The sequence below is a fragment of the Rhinolophus sinicus genome, chromosome 14 (genome assembly GCF_057876585.1).
Source record: "Rhinolophus sinicus isolate RSI-liver-muscle chromosome 14, RSI-T2T, whole genome shotgun sequence".
Taxonomy (NCBI): Eukaryota; Metazoa; Chordata; class Mammalia; order Chiroptera; family Rhinolophidae; genus Rhinolophus; species Rhinolophus sinicus.
Window position 1 is genome coordinate 56,400,995 of NC_142514.1, and position 16,398 is coordinate 56,417,392.

The following is a 16,398-nucleotide window of genomic DNA, read 5'->3' on the forward strand; positions in this document are numbered from 1 at the left end:
AGATTATGTAACATATTGTTATGTGTTTTTTGAAGATTCCCCCAAATTTTTTTCCAAAGGAATGTATGGCCTAAATTTTGTTTTGGAAATATTTCATTGACAACATTTTTAATTTCTTTCATGAATATCTATACTGTTTTTAAATCCTTAAGTCCATTTAAAAATTTATACATTCCCAGAAAATTCCCTTTTATCTAGATTTTTAAATTTCTTAGTAGAAACTGCATGTAGTGTTCTATGACACATTTTAACTCAGCAATATCTTTGTTATTATATTATTTTTATAGCTTCTAATTTGCTTTGTGTTTTCTTTTTCTGTCTTTGTTAGGTTTTCCATTTTTGCCCATTTTATTCATTTTCCTGACAAATCAGCTCTTAAATTTGTTTGCTTGTCCATTTCAGAATTCATTTATTGACAATTTTGTCTTTATAATTTTTTTCCCCCAGAGTTCATGATGAGTAGGAGGATCACACATCTCAGTTTGCCTGGGACATTTATTTTGGTATATGCCAATTCTTCCAATACAATAACCAGCAATATCCGCTGTCCTCTCAAATACATGTCAGTTGGATAATAAATTATGTGGTCATGCTAATGATGAGTGAATTGTACAATTTCCCCTAAAAACAACTTTAACAGCAGCCTATAATTATAATGTGTGCATTCTCAACCAGAAAGACCTTACATCCACAGGAGGTTGAAAATTGATTCTGAGGAGGTTTGTGGTCATGCAAAGGGCCACAGTACATAGATAATGCCCAGACTGTCTGTGGTATGGGGTTGGGAGTGCAATTAGAAAAAAATTGTTTAAACAGACTTCTTAGAGGAATAATACTAAAAAAAAGGTTGAGAAACACCGTTGTAAAATAAAGCTGTTTGAATACTGCAATTGATTATTTCCTTTTTTGACTTAATAGTTATTCAGGTGTTTTATGATTTGAGTAATAGTAGTGTCTGTTTAAACGATAGGTTATTTTTTTCAATATTGGAATGTTCTTGTTGACATTATTCATGACATCGGTGTGTCAGCACAGTTGTTCGGCCTGTGTCCTTGGCTGACTTCACCTCTCAGCATCTGATCCAACTGACAGCTTCTCACAGCATAAATGTACCAGCCTCATCGGACTGAGTGAGATGACACTGAAGCGCTCTCTGGTTTTGCCTCTACTTCAGTGGCTGTTTTCAGACTTGTTTGATCGCTTTTCACCTCTGCCAACTTCTGATTATGGAAGTGTAAAAAGCTTGAGACTGGGTTCTCTTTTCTTCTCTATTTTATTTGCAGGTGACCATCTCCAATTCCATTGCTTGAAATCCTCTTGTATAACTTTATACCTCCAGCCCTGACGCCTTCTGTGAATTCCTAACTTGTATATTCCATTGACATTTCCATGTGGCTGTACAATAGTTATCTCAATTAGGTGCATGTTCCAAAGAGAGTTTTTTCTTCAAACTTTTTTTTTTTTTTTTGACCTATTCCTCCCCATCTTAGTAAATGGCACAGCTATCCACTCAGTTTCACAAGCCAAAACCCTAAAAGACATCCTGGAGATTTATCTTCCTGCTTCCCTCCACATCCTCCAAACCTGTCCACTTCTTGTGATTTTCCCTGTTACTCTCTAATCCAGGACCGAACCAACTTTCACCACAGAGCTGCTCTTAAAAATATAAATCAGATTATTTGAGTCATCTCCTTAAAATCTCTATTGACCTTTCATTGTAGTCAGAATAAACACCAAGCTTCATATCCTGGCCAATAAGGAACCCCGCCCACCTCTCCCCTTTAGCCGCACTGGCCTCCTTTTACTCCCAGAACGTGCTGCACATGTTTCTGCCATAGACTTGCTTGCTGTTTTCTCTACTCCGACATTTTTCAGGCCCTGGTCTTCATGTGGTTGGCCGTTCTTGTCCGAACAATCTCAGCTTAGTTGTTATTTCCTCAAAGGGGCCTTCCCTTCTGGCACTATGACTAATGTCTGTCCCTCTCCTACAGTGACTATTATGTTTCCAGGTCCAGTTTTTGTTTGTTTGCTTATTTGGTTTAAACTGGATGATTATTGTAGATTATGGTCAAGGTTGTAATTGGGTGGCCCCATCTAATTTGGGGCTGGGCAGGTGAGACAGAAAGAGGGCAGCTGGGTATGGGCCTCAGAGCTGCAAGACGATGTTTGGGCCAGGTTGTAAGTGAGGCCTGTACCTTTGTGCTTCACTTTCAAAGCCTTCCTCTCACCCTCGTCTGTCACCGTGGAGAACCTCTTGAGTCACTAATCTCCAAAGACTGGCACCAAAGATTTATCTACTAATAAATCTGTCTCCTTTCCGAAGACCCCCATGGGTCAGCCAGGAGCTGGACTTTGTCTTTCCTATTGTGGGCTCATCCCCACTCCCCAGTCACAAAGACACTGGCACTCAGACATGGACTGGGACCCCCTTAGCCTTCAGAGCCTTTTTGTCCTCCACAAGCCCCACCAGGTGGGTCTTGGGGCATCCTGGGATGGAGGCACCCTTCTTGTACTTGTGTAGCTCTGCCAGGTTCGCCTTGTTCCCAGGCTCCCTTTAAACAGCACCAAGGCCTGGATGGCATCTCCCACTGAGATAGGGGCCGTGGCTGTGGCAGCACCACTGAAACATGAGTCTTGCCAGGCGTCTGCCCTCTTCTTCATTCCAGTCGCTGCCCAGCTCCTGCTGCTGTCACTGCTGCAGACTCACAGAGCTGCTTCAGTGAGGACCAAGCCAGTGTGACCATCCCAAGCTGCTTGTAGGTCCTGTCAGTTCCAGTCGGGGCCCTGAGACCTCAAGCATCCTGCCTACCTGCCGAGCTGCCACCTGTCTGTGTACAGTGGTCTTAGAGTTTCTCTTAGTTTTCAGTATGGATGGTCCTTTCTTGTTGGCCTCATACTTCTGTCTTGTCAGTTCCATGAAAGAGGGAACTTGTTGTTCCATTTACAACACCTCCTCAATAGCTAGAATAGCACCTGTCCTACAATAGATATTTGTGTGTATATTTTATGTAATGGACATTTGGCTTGATTCTCATTGATCCAAATGATGAATCTTAAATTGTTAATGCTGAGGGTGTGCTGTATTTAGAAGTTTTTGTTGATTTATTGGTTGGTTGGTTGGTTTTAAAATCAAATCAGGTTTTATGTATGAGAAATTTTATGGAATTTGGTGTGGTGTGTGCCTGTGCTATGGGTACGTAGGGGAGAGGCTTCTTTTTTATTTCCTTTCAAATGATTAGTTATGTTTTGCCAGGGTTGCTCTAGAACTTCTATGAATATTGGTTTGGGGAGTGTAGCCAGTGCTGACAAATCTACATTTATCTGTACCTGTCAGGTTGGTCATTTACCCCTTGTTTTCTGCTGTTTTTCTTTTTATTATTATCATTATTATGGTCCTTTCAAACAAAGCAGAGCAAAAGAAAAGAAAACTGCTTTTGTAGACTATTCTTGAGACAAAGAAAAATTTAAGAGGTCAACATTAAATTATTGAAATGATTTTTGGATGAAGAGGCTGACTTTATTGACTAAAACAGAATTTAAGAAGTATATGTGAATTTAATTTAATATATTTAGCATCTCATCAGGGTGATTAGAATTGCCTATGCTTTGGTTGTTTCCAAAATGATCGTGTGGATTCTTTTTTGCTGAAACTCAGAATGATTTGGGTTGATATAAAAAAATCCCCGATTAGTTTCTTCTTTCAGTAGGGATACCATGCTGTCAGAATTTCTTAATAAATGACCCATGAACTCATTGTCAAGCATGTTTGGATCAGTGATCAGGCTTTTTAAAAAAACATTTATTTATTTCTTTTCTAATTGGATATATATATATATATATATATATATATATATATACACACACACACACATATATACATATATATATACACATATATACATACATATATATGTGTGTGTGTATATATATATATATAACCATTTGAAATAAATAAAACAGAAATTATACATATTCCAAAGAAAATTTCCAGCACAATGTATTTTCAGTCCTTTTTCTGATAGATGATCTTTTTCTCTTCCATTTTGAGATGCTTTGTGATTTCCTTTTGGGATAAAAAGGATGCTCTGCTGGCTCATTTCCTTTTATAGACTGCCACCTTGTCCACCAACCAAGAAAATGAGTATTCTGGATTTCACTTGGCTTGCAACAATTTACGCCAGAGGAATTATAAAATGTAGAATCTGAATTTGGCCTACTCTGTAACAGAAAAAATATCTTACACCACAGGCAGAGAGGAAATATCACCCAGAGAGCCCATGCTCTTGATACATATTTCATGATCACAGCTGAGGCTTTTCCAAACTCAGAGTGCCGTATCATTCATTTATTCTTTTAAACTACAAGATTATGTTTGGCTCTTTGTGTTGGCACGTAGGATTTCCCGTTACTGATCTGCATGAACCATTTATCAAGTCAAGGGTTTAATCTATCAAAGTCAGACTTTCTTTGTTCTGCCTCTCTGTCTCGCCTTCCCATATGGTATTGTCTCATATGAGTATACTGTTGGCTTAAAGAAGGTTATTTGGAATGCAAGGTTTATCACATTTCTCTGCTTTTTCAAAATAACATATTATGGAGCAAAGTGATATTTTATGTGAGATGATAATTACACTGTTGATCCGTTTCTAGAACATGAGATTAATCTGCAAACCTGCTTCTTTGCTCGTATTCCTGGTTCTATGCTTGTCAGTAGGTCCTACTTTTCCTTCTCAGTCAATCTGAAAACCTGAATCATCTTTGATTTTTCTCTTCTCCCCTTTTTTCAAACATTTATTGAATTGTCAGATTCTTTGGATTCCACGTCCTGGATATTTCTTAAGTCTACCCTTCTTCACCTTTATTTACTTGACTCTTGTCTATTGTCTTCTAAGAAGCAAGGTGATCTATTTTGATGGGCTCCAGATATAAAGGGCAAAACAATTAAGTGATGCATTCAATAACACTGAGAGCCTGCCATGTGCCATGTGCCAACACCTTTTTTTTAATTTGTGATTTTATGAAACATTTTTTTATTAGTTTCAGGTGCACAAAACAATGTAGTAGTTAGCCTTTTATCATTTATATCCCTCACACACTGTCAACCTCCCTCCCCCCATCCACTATCCCTCTGACATCGCACACATTTCCACTGTCTCTGTTCCTAATGCTGTACTCCGCTTCTCGTAAATACATACATACATATATATATATATATATATATATATATATATATATATATATATACATACATATATAAATAAAATATATATATATAAAATTGTAGTTGACATTCATTATTGTTCAGCTTCAGCTTCAGGCCAACACCTTTTTTATGCTCTGGAGATATTGCAGTGAACAATAGAGAAAAGGAAAAAAAAAAAAGCACTCCTCATGGAGCTTACATTTTAGTGGGAAACGGGAGAGAGCCAAAAAATAACATATGTAAGTAAAATGAAAGAAATAGGGAAAGCTGGAGTGGACAAGGAAGGTATAGATATAAAGTATGTGATGGAGATGATAATGAAAGTTAATTAAAACTTAAAGGAGCATCATGAACAAAAAGAACACAGCAAAAGGCATTCTAATTCTATCAACAGTTTCTTGAATCTCCTAGTCCTAATGCCAAACCATAGTGATAATCTATGCCTGAGCAAAATTCAGCAAAGACTATTACAATAGCCACTAAGCTATGGCCCCTCTCTCTGAGCGATCCCTGTCTTGTCAGTACTTTTGGTGAAACTTTATTGAAATCTAAATAAAGGAATTGTACTGACAATAAATGAAGGAAGGAAGGAAGGGAGGAAGGGATGAATTGTGTTTGAGAGGAAGTGCTAAGTTTGATCCAAAGAGAATGACCACATAGAAAACTCAAGGGATACAAGATGGGACTTCCAGTGACCAGAGTGAGACACAAGTGGGCATCATGAATAATATTTAGTGAACCCTTATTGCCAATACAAAAGAGTCTAAAATCTTTATCCTAATATTCATGGCCTTCCAACAACTCGTTTTCCAAACTTAATTCCTAGTGCGTCTCTTCACACTCCCCAACACCAGTCTTCTGATTTCCTTCCTTGCTGCCTTTGCTTATTTGTTTGTTTGTTTGTTTTCTAGTGGAAAGATCTTTCTCCACCATCTCTTCAGTGTCTAAATTCTATCCACCCTTCTGCACTCAGCTCAAATGTTTCCTTTTCTATAAAACTTAATAAAAATAATGGCTTCCTCTTCTGAATATTAATAACAAACTTGTTTTGGGCACTTGGATTACATTTACTTAATTAATGAGTGTGCCTCCATATTTCTATTAGACTTAAAGCTCTTTGAAAGTAAGCTTCTGCTCTGAATGATCTTTTCCCCTTCCCCACGCCCAGTAAGTATCCAGCAGAGATGAGGGAATGATTAACAGAAGTGCTCAGTGGTGTATTCAAGAAAAATATTGTCGTACTACAATGCCTCCAGATGAAGGTTCTGGAAATGGAAAAATGTGTAATTTTCCCTAAAAGATAAAAAACATGAGTTTGGGGAAGAGAAAAGTAATGATAGGCAAGCTTTTTCAGTCTTCCTCCTTCCTCTTCTTTGGTCCTCCTCCTCCCCCTCCCCCTTCTCCCTCTACTGTTTTCTTCTTTTCTTCCCCCCAGTCTTTTTCTTAACTGAACTTCTGACAATATTCATCAGTGTTGACCACTTTTTTTTTTTTTTTTACATTTCTCCCCTCCTTGCCCATGACATGCAATGATCTTTTTCATCTCTTTTGCCGGCTTTTCTCCTCTTTAGTCTTTAAAAGTTGGAATCCAACCTCAGTTTTAGACACTCTCTTCTCAATTCTGACTTATTGGTGTTTGTGGCTTCAATTACAATCTACATGTTGGCGATTCATTAAATTATATATCCACTTCAGACAAGGTTTCTGAACCCCCAACTGCCCACTCAACATTTCCTTTAAGATACCTCCGAGGCTCCCCACACCCAGCACGTAAAAGCAGATCTTATGAACCTTTTCCACTCTTTCTAATTTTAATGAATTGCCCTGTAGGCCTCCCAGGTGCCCAAGCCAGAATTCTAGAACTCAACTCTGACTTCCCCTCCTTCTTTATTCCTCATATCCAGTCCATGTACAAGCTCTCAGTTATTTACCTCCTAATATATGTCTAGGACTCAATTAGAGATAGACCATTTCCAAGCAAGAGGACACCATCATCTCTCGCCTGGACTGCCCCAATAGCCTCTAACTGGGCTTCTTACATCTACATTTGCCTCTTACACTCTGTTTTCTGTGGTACTCTACAGCCACCAGGGAGATTTTTTTTGAAATGCAGATTATTTTTTTTAAACCTTATTTCCCTGAATAAGAGTCTCAGTAGTTACTTGTTTTTTCCCCCAAACTCATGAATGTGGCCAACAGGGCTCTGTTTCATCTGGCCCTCCCTGCTTCTCCAGCCTCTTCTCCCACTATGCTCCCCCTCACGTCCCTTCACTCCATTCTTTAAGCATAAAGGGCAAACTCTTCCCTCTATCTGGAAAGCTCTTCTCCCTGTTCTTCACCTACCTACCCTTCAGATATTTCACTTCTCAGCTCAATCGTCCCTTCCTTGCGGAAGCATCTTCTGATCTCCCTGATTAGGTCAACTTTGCTGTTGGAATCTTATAGCACCATGTAATGAAAACACATATTGCTGTTATACTTTTACATTTATTATTGATGATATCTGGGAGGGGGAAGGGAGAAATAGAGTTGCAAGAGATAAAACAAAAGACCCTAGGGGCCAGATTACGAAGAATTTAGTTTGTTAAGACATTTTGGACTTTATCCTGGAGGCAGTGAGGAGCTGATCATTTGAAGAAGAAAGAAGAGGATCATATTTGCATTTTACGTGTTATGATTTGAATAGTGTCCCTCCACCTCCCATTCATAGATTAAAGTTCTAAACCCACTTCTTCCAAATGTGACCTTATTTGAAAATAATGTTATTGCAGATGTAATTAGTTAAGATGAGGTCATATTGAAGTAGAATGGGCCCCTACTCCACTAGGACTAGTGTCTCTCTTTTTAAAATGCCATATGAAAGGATAGACATGCACACAGGGAGAACACCATGTGAAGGTTGGCATTACGCTGCCACAAGCCAAGGAACTAACTACCAGAAGTTAGGAGAGACACTCAGAACAGAGCCTTCTCTAGCTCCTCCAGAGGGAGAGTGGCTTGATCTCACCTTAAACTCAGCACCCTGATTTCAGACTTCCAACCTCTAGAACTGAAAGACAATAAATGTATGTTGTTTACATCACTCAGTTTTTGGTACTTTGTTACAACAGACCTAGCTAACGAATGTAATAAGCATAAATCTGGCTGCATTGTGGAGAACGGTTTGGAAGTGTGCAAAACTAGATATGGGCAGACAGTGTGGGGCTATTAATATAAGAGATGCTAGTGACTGTGGGAAAGATTAGAGAGCTAATTTGAAAGTAGAATCAACGAAGATAAGTGAATGATTGAATTTGAATTGTTGAGAGAAAAGAAGAAAGACAGGAGAATTGATGGAGGATTTCAAGTCCCAATTATTGGTTGATGACTCCCAAACATCTTTATCTAAGGCTTCTCTCCAGTCTTCCAGATTCTAATATACAAATGCCAAATCAGCTCCACTGGATTTTCCACAGCCACTTTGATGAATGTTTAAATTAATTAATTAATTACTACTAATAAGATTTACCATGAAGATGAAAGAGGAGACGCTTAATATGTTACTCCTCCAAATAATTGTATGCTTAATTTAATTCTACCTAAGAAAGAATTTTTAACCAGCCAGAACTCCCCAAAATGGAGTGGATACTCTTGGACGGTAGATTTTTACCTCTGAATCTTTAAGCAAGGTCTAAATGACCAGAAGACTATGACTTCAGGCTATTTTTTTTCTCTCTTTTGCATTCCTATAGCCCTTTGTTTATAACTCTCATATTATTCTCTTTGTATTCTAATTATTAGAGACCTAGCTATCTTCCTCATTTTTTAAATAAGATCTCTAAGAGCAAAGACTCTGCTTTTTCAATTTGCCAGTACCTGTAGCCTAACACTCAGCTCTATAACTTAATAACTGCTACTCTGTTGAGAATGAACAAGTTTGGGCCCGATTTCACATATTCTCTACTCCAGCTATTTCTTTCAATAGCTTCGTAATAAATATACTTGTCTATTTCCTTGCTTAATAATAAAAATACAAAGTGTTGAGATGAAATATTTCTGGTAGCTAATCAATATTCCTGTTATCAATTATCCATGCTAGATTATATAAGACATTAATTTGATTCCATGCTCTGCAGTGTATGGTATGTGTGTTTTGCAAAGACATAATTGTATGTGTTCATACATAATAAGTAGGTTGGGGAATTTGCCTGATGGTATATCTCAGTTATTAATAGTGATCGTCAAGTGTACATTTCAGGTTTAGAAGCTCATTGGTCTTCTGGGAGTCAGCATCTCAATTTCAAGGAAAATTTAAACCTTTCCTTTCATGTACCTCTGTTCATTTAATCCTGTCAAAACAGGAGATTTTGTGTCTAAGAAAAAAGAGCTAGAGGCTAATTAAAGGACTCATGGCAAGGGTTTTATGGCCCTCTGATTTCTCTTCAAATGAGTGAATTAAATGTAAATAAGTCAGAAATATACCTGAGGGTTTTTTTTATTTTTATTATTATTATGGTAAAAATACATAACATAAAATTTGCCATTTTAACATTTTTACATTTACAGTTCAGTAGTGTTAAGTACTTTCACACTACTGTGCAACAGATCTCAGAACTTTTTCATTTTGCAAAACTGAAACTCCTTATCAGCTAAACAACAACTTCCCACCCTGCCCCCCCCCCCCCCATCCGCTGGTAACCACCATTCTTTCTGTTTCTATGAATTTGACTACTTTAGATATCTCATATAAGTAGAATCATACAATATTTGCTTTTTGTGACTGGCTTATTTCACTTAACGTAATGTCTTTCATGTTCATCTATGTTGTAGCATGGAACAGGATTTCTTTCCTTTTTAAGCCCGAATAATATTCCAGTATATGCATATACCACATTTTGTTTATCTGTTCATCTGTCAATGGACATATGAATTGTTTCCACCTCTTGGCTATTATCATATTTTTAAACTACGTATATTTGAACATATAAAGTTCTTAGATCAGGTCTGTTTTTAATTTTCCCTCTAAAAACCAAGGAAGAATACTTTAATACAGGGGTGTCCAAACTTTTTTCAACGGTTTTCACCAAGGGCCGTATGCAGTAAAATACACAAACAGCCGGGCCACTCACTCGAGGTGAAGTACGTTTGCCTCACCTGGTTTATTTAAGTAAACTAAGTATATTTCTGGAATTTGCTGCGGGCCAATTAACAATGGATAGTGGACCGCAGTTGGCCCGCGGGCCGCAGTTTTGACACCCCTGCTTTAATACATCTGAAAATTTTCTCAAAAATATTTGTCACTTCAGCCTCCTTATTCTAGTTTGCGATTTTCTGACAATAATGGCATCATTATTTCTTTGGGCAGAAAAATATTATAAACCTCAGTGTGAGGAACATTTAAAACTCTAAAAACAGTTATTGGATGTTTGGGCAGATAAGTGGATAGATATGGTAATGAATGACTCTTGAACTCCTGAGGAATCAAGGAGACTTTGGAAAGAATTATTATAACAAACCCATCCCTTTAAAAAACGCTTTAAAAATTAAATTCCTTTCCACAGTTACCGAAGATAAAGCTATTTTTTTTTTTTTTTTAATGCTATAGTGAGTACAATCTTCTGTGATATCTTAAATAATTCCACGGCCTAAGAGTCTGTGGCTCAGAGGTTTGTGCCAGTGAAAATGTGTCATCCACATAATTAAGATCTTTTCAAAGAAGAGTTCTCAAGAGCTTTGAGTATGTATGTAAAAATAGGTCCTAGAATGCTTTTAAGATAATGCTAAGCATAGTCTCTTCATTTGTCCATGTTCTGAAATTGATAAACTAACAGAGCTATTTACACTCTCTCTAATTTTATGAAGAATAGGTTCATTAATTTAATTCACGGTTATCATTTTTGTGTCAATTGCTTGGATGTATGCATCTGTAAATATAATCTACTTTAACTCCTTTTCTCTCAAGTTCTTATATTATCCACAATCCCTGGTAAAACATAATGTTAGGTATGAGATTACAGAATTGCCAGCATCAGAAAAAAACTATTGTCTTGCTGCTTTAGACTGAGTCCCTCCTGTTTCTCTTTTCACATTGGGTTGTTTCTTTATTTTCAGAATTAACTTCTTGAATTATTTTTCTCTAAGCTGATTCATTATCCATATCAGAATTCCTTACCTTTATGCCGTGTTTTCTTTATAAATCAATCTATGCATGAAATACTCATTTTTTAACCCAGTTTAATTTTGTCTAATGAATTTTTTTTTTTTTTGCTTTTAAAGAAGGCAAGAAATTTGTGAATTCAAGTCCATGATCTTTTAAAAACCTAACCTGATTGACCCCCTCCAAAATTCTTTTTCCCTGACTTCAAATTTAGTTTCTAATGTGAATTTTCTACTATTTATATTGTTAGACATTTAAAAGTAGTTCTTAAGTGCAAAAACTGTGCATAGTCAATTCTAGTTGATTCCTGAATTTGTCGAAACATCACCTGTGTGGTTTTTATCCTCACCAATTATCTACTTACCAGAGGAAGTAAATGATAATAATAAGAATAAATATAAGGATAAAGGTTGCAAAATGACTGCCATGTATCATGATCTTTCTCCCATTTTGAACATCTTACTTCACTGAGAATTTCTAGGTCCTTCCCTATTTGGCTTAGATTCTTCTATGTGATTGTGAATATAAAATTATTAAACAGAAAGTTTCCACCCAGCAAATATCAAGGTGCCCTGATAACATGAAATCAATCAAGAAATCATGTTTTCTTTTGTGTAAAATCTGCCCCCCATCTCCCTGGTCTGTCAGAAAATATAAGTGGTGAAGACTATAGCTGATAAATAGTATTATTGCTATGCATAATATTTGGAAGCCAGCATTTTGCAGGGAAAATTGAAATAAACAAAGCTCCATAAAAATGTAGTTAGTTAAACCTCTATTATATGAGATTAAGAAGTCTTTATAGTAAGTATAAAAATTCTGACATAAGGAAGTGACTATTCTAGCAGATCAGTATTAGAAAATGATAGTATAGGACTCTGAGACAGAGAATCAGAGGGAATGTAAAATCTAGACAAAGAAAGGTAGAACAAGATATAAACTACACCAGAAAAGAGAATATTCTATCAGTGATACCTGGCTAATTCCTTAGTGTGAAGAATATGGGGGTTGATATCAGGAACATACAACTCATTATTCATAAAATTATGCTTGTTAACTAAAGAGTCAACTGTATATAAAATTGTCAGTCCATAGTATTAATCCAGACATTATTAGTTTTTCCTTTACATTTACACATTAACTAAATGTATATTGAGGACCCATACATGTCTCAGACACTGACTTAAAAATAGTGAAAAGAACACAGCTTTGCTCTCACGGATCTAACAGGAATGGAGACGATAGCAGGCAAGGAAGAATACTGTGTGCTAAGTACAGTGACTTATAGGAACAGGGAGTGGGGATATTTATCCCAATCCTTGTGGGCAAAGGAAATAAATGTAACTAAGAACAAAGGATAGTAAGATTATAGGAGGGTAGGGGAGAAGGTTCCAGGCAGAAGCATGGAATAAGTTTTGAATGGAGCGAAGTTCAGTGAAGCTTTTGTTGTCATTAGAAAACACCAAAGAAAAGGTCCTCCTCTGCTTATATATTATAGATAGCTCTCTGAACTGGATGAATGTCACCTGTGATTTCCATCTAGAACTGATGATGTGGCCAGACTGGGTACTTTCCCATCCCCCACCCCATCCCCACACATACACATACCATTCAACATTTCCTTTAGGAAAGTTGGTCACATAGCCTGTCAGATAACTGTGTTTATTCTGCATGTTGCTGGAAATTTGAGGCTATAATCTAGAAACACAGTTTTGACCTCTTCCTTTCATAGTGTCACAGGGGCGATGATGCTGTGTGTTGGACTTGTAAAGTGCACAGAAAAGTGTGCCTGTTGATTCGTTCCATTTTGCTCTGTACTGCTGTCCAATCCAACACCAAGAGATTCCCTGGGACAACGCTCACCGCTGCGCCAGTTGCTCTCTGATCTAGTTCAAGGGTCGGCAAACATTTTTCAGTAAAGGTCCTAATAATAAATATTTTAAGGTTTGCAGATCATTCAGTCTCTGTCACAATTAAACGCTGCCATGGTAGCATGATACCAGCTACGGACAGTATGCAAATGCATGAACGTGGCTATGTTCCAATAAAAATTGATTTGCAAACACAAGCAGTGACCCGCGGCGGGCTGTGTTTTCCTGACTACAACGGTTCTCTGGACCCTCCCACATACTATTGCTGTGGCTTGGAATGCTTTCTCCCTCTCTCTGCCTGGCTAGATTTTAGTTATTCTTCAGCTCTCAGCAAAGAGGTCACTCCTTCAAGGAAGAAGTCCTCACTGATGTGGGAAATCCAGGTTGTATGCCACTCACGTGCTCCCACAGCACCGCATATTTTCCCATCTAGAGCACTGGCTGATTTCTGATTGCCTGGAGACTTCTGTCTCCACTCTAGTCTCCTCCAGACTGTGAGCTCTGTGAGGGCGGAAACCTGCTTGCTTTTTCTCCCCTTTTTATCCTTTGCACCTAACACACAGTGTCTGGGACAGAGGAGGGGCTTCATAAATCCTTGCTTGATACTTAATGAATGAAATTATTTATCCCTTCCCTGACTTTGTTAGAATCCTAAGTCTAGCAGGTGAAATTTATTTATGGCGTCATAGTTTATGAGCCATGTCACCCTTTTGTGTAAGCATATTGTAACAAAGCAAAAGTTTAATTATATCTTGGTTTCAGGATCATTCAGAGGGCTGTGGAAATCAATAGTTTTAACACTTCTTTAGCGAAATGCCATTTGGGCAGTCTGTGACCACTAAAATGCTTGTCCTCCGCCCATCCTGTCCTTTCCCCAGCTGCTGCTCTGCTGAAGTGGAGGCTGGCACCTCTGTGTCTCTCAGGGACTTAAACTCTTTTTAGAGGGGCTCCCAGCACCATGCTGGCTGTTCTCCAGTGTTTCACAGAATTTTTAGTAAAATATCTCATTCCTTTTTTACTATACCTCATTATCGCCCTAGAACCAAATAAATCTATTTGACTTATAAAACTAGTCTGGAGTCACATCAGATGTAATCAGAGTAACCTTCCTTCCACCAAGCCCAAGGCTTTCTTACTGGGTCCAAGTTGTGGGGCTCAGCTCTTGGGAAGAATTATTTCCCAGGAAGCCTCTCTATCCCTTATAGGTACACACTTCAGGTGGCCAGCCCCCCAATTTTTCAACATACCCAAATATCACTTTGAATTCTACCCAGAGCAAGCTAGCTGGGACTTTGCTCACAGAAGAATTTCTTGTTTTCCTCTTCCACTTGCAGGAAGAACAACGAATAGCAAATACTTCCACGGAGTTCATAATGCAGCAGGCATTTACTATCTATAAGCTACTTACAGATAGTACCTCATTTAACCTTCACGACAATTTTATTGCAGGATCTTCATTTTACCAAAGAAAAAAACTACAGCACAGAGACATTAGCTACATTGCCCAAAGTCACACAGCTAGAAATTGTGGAGCTGGGAGTTGAACTTGGACCATCTGATGTGGATACATTAAGCCACTTCACTGATGCTGTGATCATTCATCTCCTGCCCCCTACAACCCTCCATACCTGCTTCCTGTAGCATATACAGGCTCCATTCTACCCACTTCTCTCTTAGAATGTCAAGCAATAAGAATAAAGATGGGGCAGGAAACAAGTAAGAGTGAATGACTTACAGGAGAGGCTGAGTCTGGAGTGGAAATATTCAGAGACCACATTAGATATTAAGCAGTGCTACCTCTACATAGAAGTAGAGAATTCCAAATCCAGAATATTGTGATTCTTGAAAATCATGAGGGAAATGAAAATGACCTTGAATGGCTATGCTGCTTTCTCTTTTCAAAGAGCTAGCTTGGAACACTGAAAAGATGTTCTTATTCATTAAATGCTTTTCACTGAGTCTGAAGTAGAGTTTTAGACACAAATAGATGTTTTCTCTAAAACAAATACATTTGTGATATAATGAAGAGAATATCATGCCCGTTGCTGTTTTTCCCAGTGAGAATGTGGCAGAAAACAGGCATGAGAAATGTGGCCACCCTGTTTGACGAGGTCCTCACTTCATCTCTAGAATGATAACACATGAATTGATTCTCACCAGTCTATGTTGCAAATAAAAATTAGTAAATTAGTAATAATCAGCTTTCTTGTGATACAAGAACTGGCCAATGTGGGTCTGAGGATATATGAAAACCGCCTTCATTCTTGATTAAATTAGCATAAGCATAACTTGGACACTTTTCAATGTAAAAATCGTTTTCCTTCCAAACTTTTGTCTTTTCATATTTTAATCTTCAATGGTAAATTTTGATTTGGAAAGATTATTCTTTTTATCGGCGTATGCCCAGACTAAACCGTGCTCTTTCTGACCCAAAGAAACTGTTTCTTCATAAACTCATAGACATTAGAATATTTTTTACAAAGTCATCAAAAGTGACTTGTTTGGGAGCCCCTGAAGTTGATCTAGCAATAAACTGAGAAATCAGATTCTCTGTTCTTTATTTTTCTAAAGTTATTGTGAATGAAGTGAACCATCAATTTTGACTCCAGAAACTGATTTATATAGAGAACAGAAAATGTTTTTGGAAAGTTTTTCCCCCCCACTGATCAAGTCAGTGTTTTCCTGTGTAATGTAATCCATTTACCTAGGCAGCCATCCATCCATCCACACAGCTACCCACCCAATCATCCATCCATCCAACCAATCTAAATTTTCAACCACCCTGACCTATTTTATCTTTCTTCTTCATTTTTCTCTTTACACTTGTAATCTTCTATTCTTTCCAACTTACTTGTTTTGTTTATTATCTGTCCCATATTTTAGAATGTAAATTCTTTTAGGTCACAAATGCTAGTCCACTTTGTTCGTAGCATATCACCAGCACTTAGAACAGTATCTAGCTATAAGTAATAATAAATGTGAGGAATGTTAAGTGAATTTTTATTAGATAAATATTTATTTGGCACTTATGACTTTTGAAAGTACTGGACGGAAAGCCCAAAAGGATCTAAGATAAAACAGATATGAATCTTACTCTCAAGGAGATTCTAGGATAATAAAGTCATTACCAAAATATACCCTTTTAACAGCATCACTATTCAGAGGAAAGTAGTTGTTTCCAAATGAGG

General features: G+C 37.5%; 1 protein-coding gene and 1 pseudogene across 2 annotated transcripts in view; one reads left to right on the forward strand and one right to left on the reverse strand.

Annotated features, from left to right (window-relative positions):
• Window positions 1–16,398, forward strand: part of ST6GALNAC3 (ST6 N-acetylgalactosaminide alpha-2,6-sialyltransferase 3) — a 521,545-nt gene that overhangs the window by 262,449 nt on the left and 242,698 nt on the right. The window lies entirely within an intron of this gene.
• Window positions 2,095–2,661, reverse strand: LOC148755693 (peroxiredoxin-5, mitochondrial pseudogene; annotated as a pseudogene).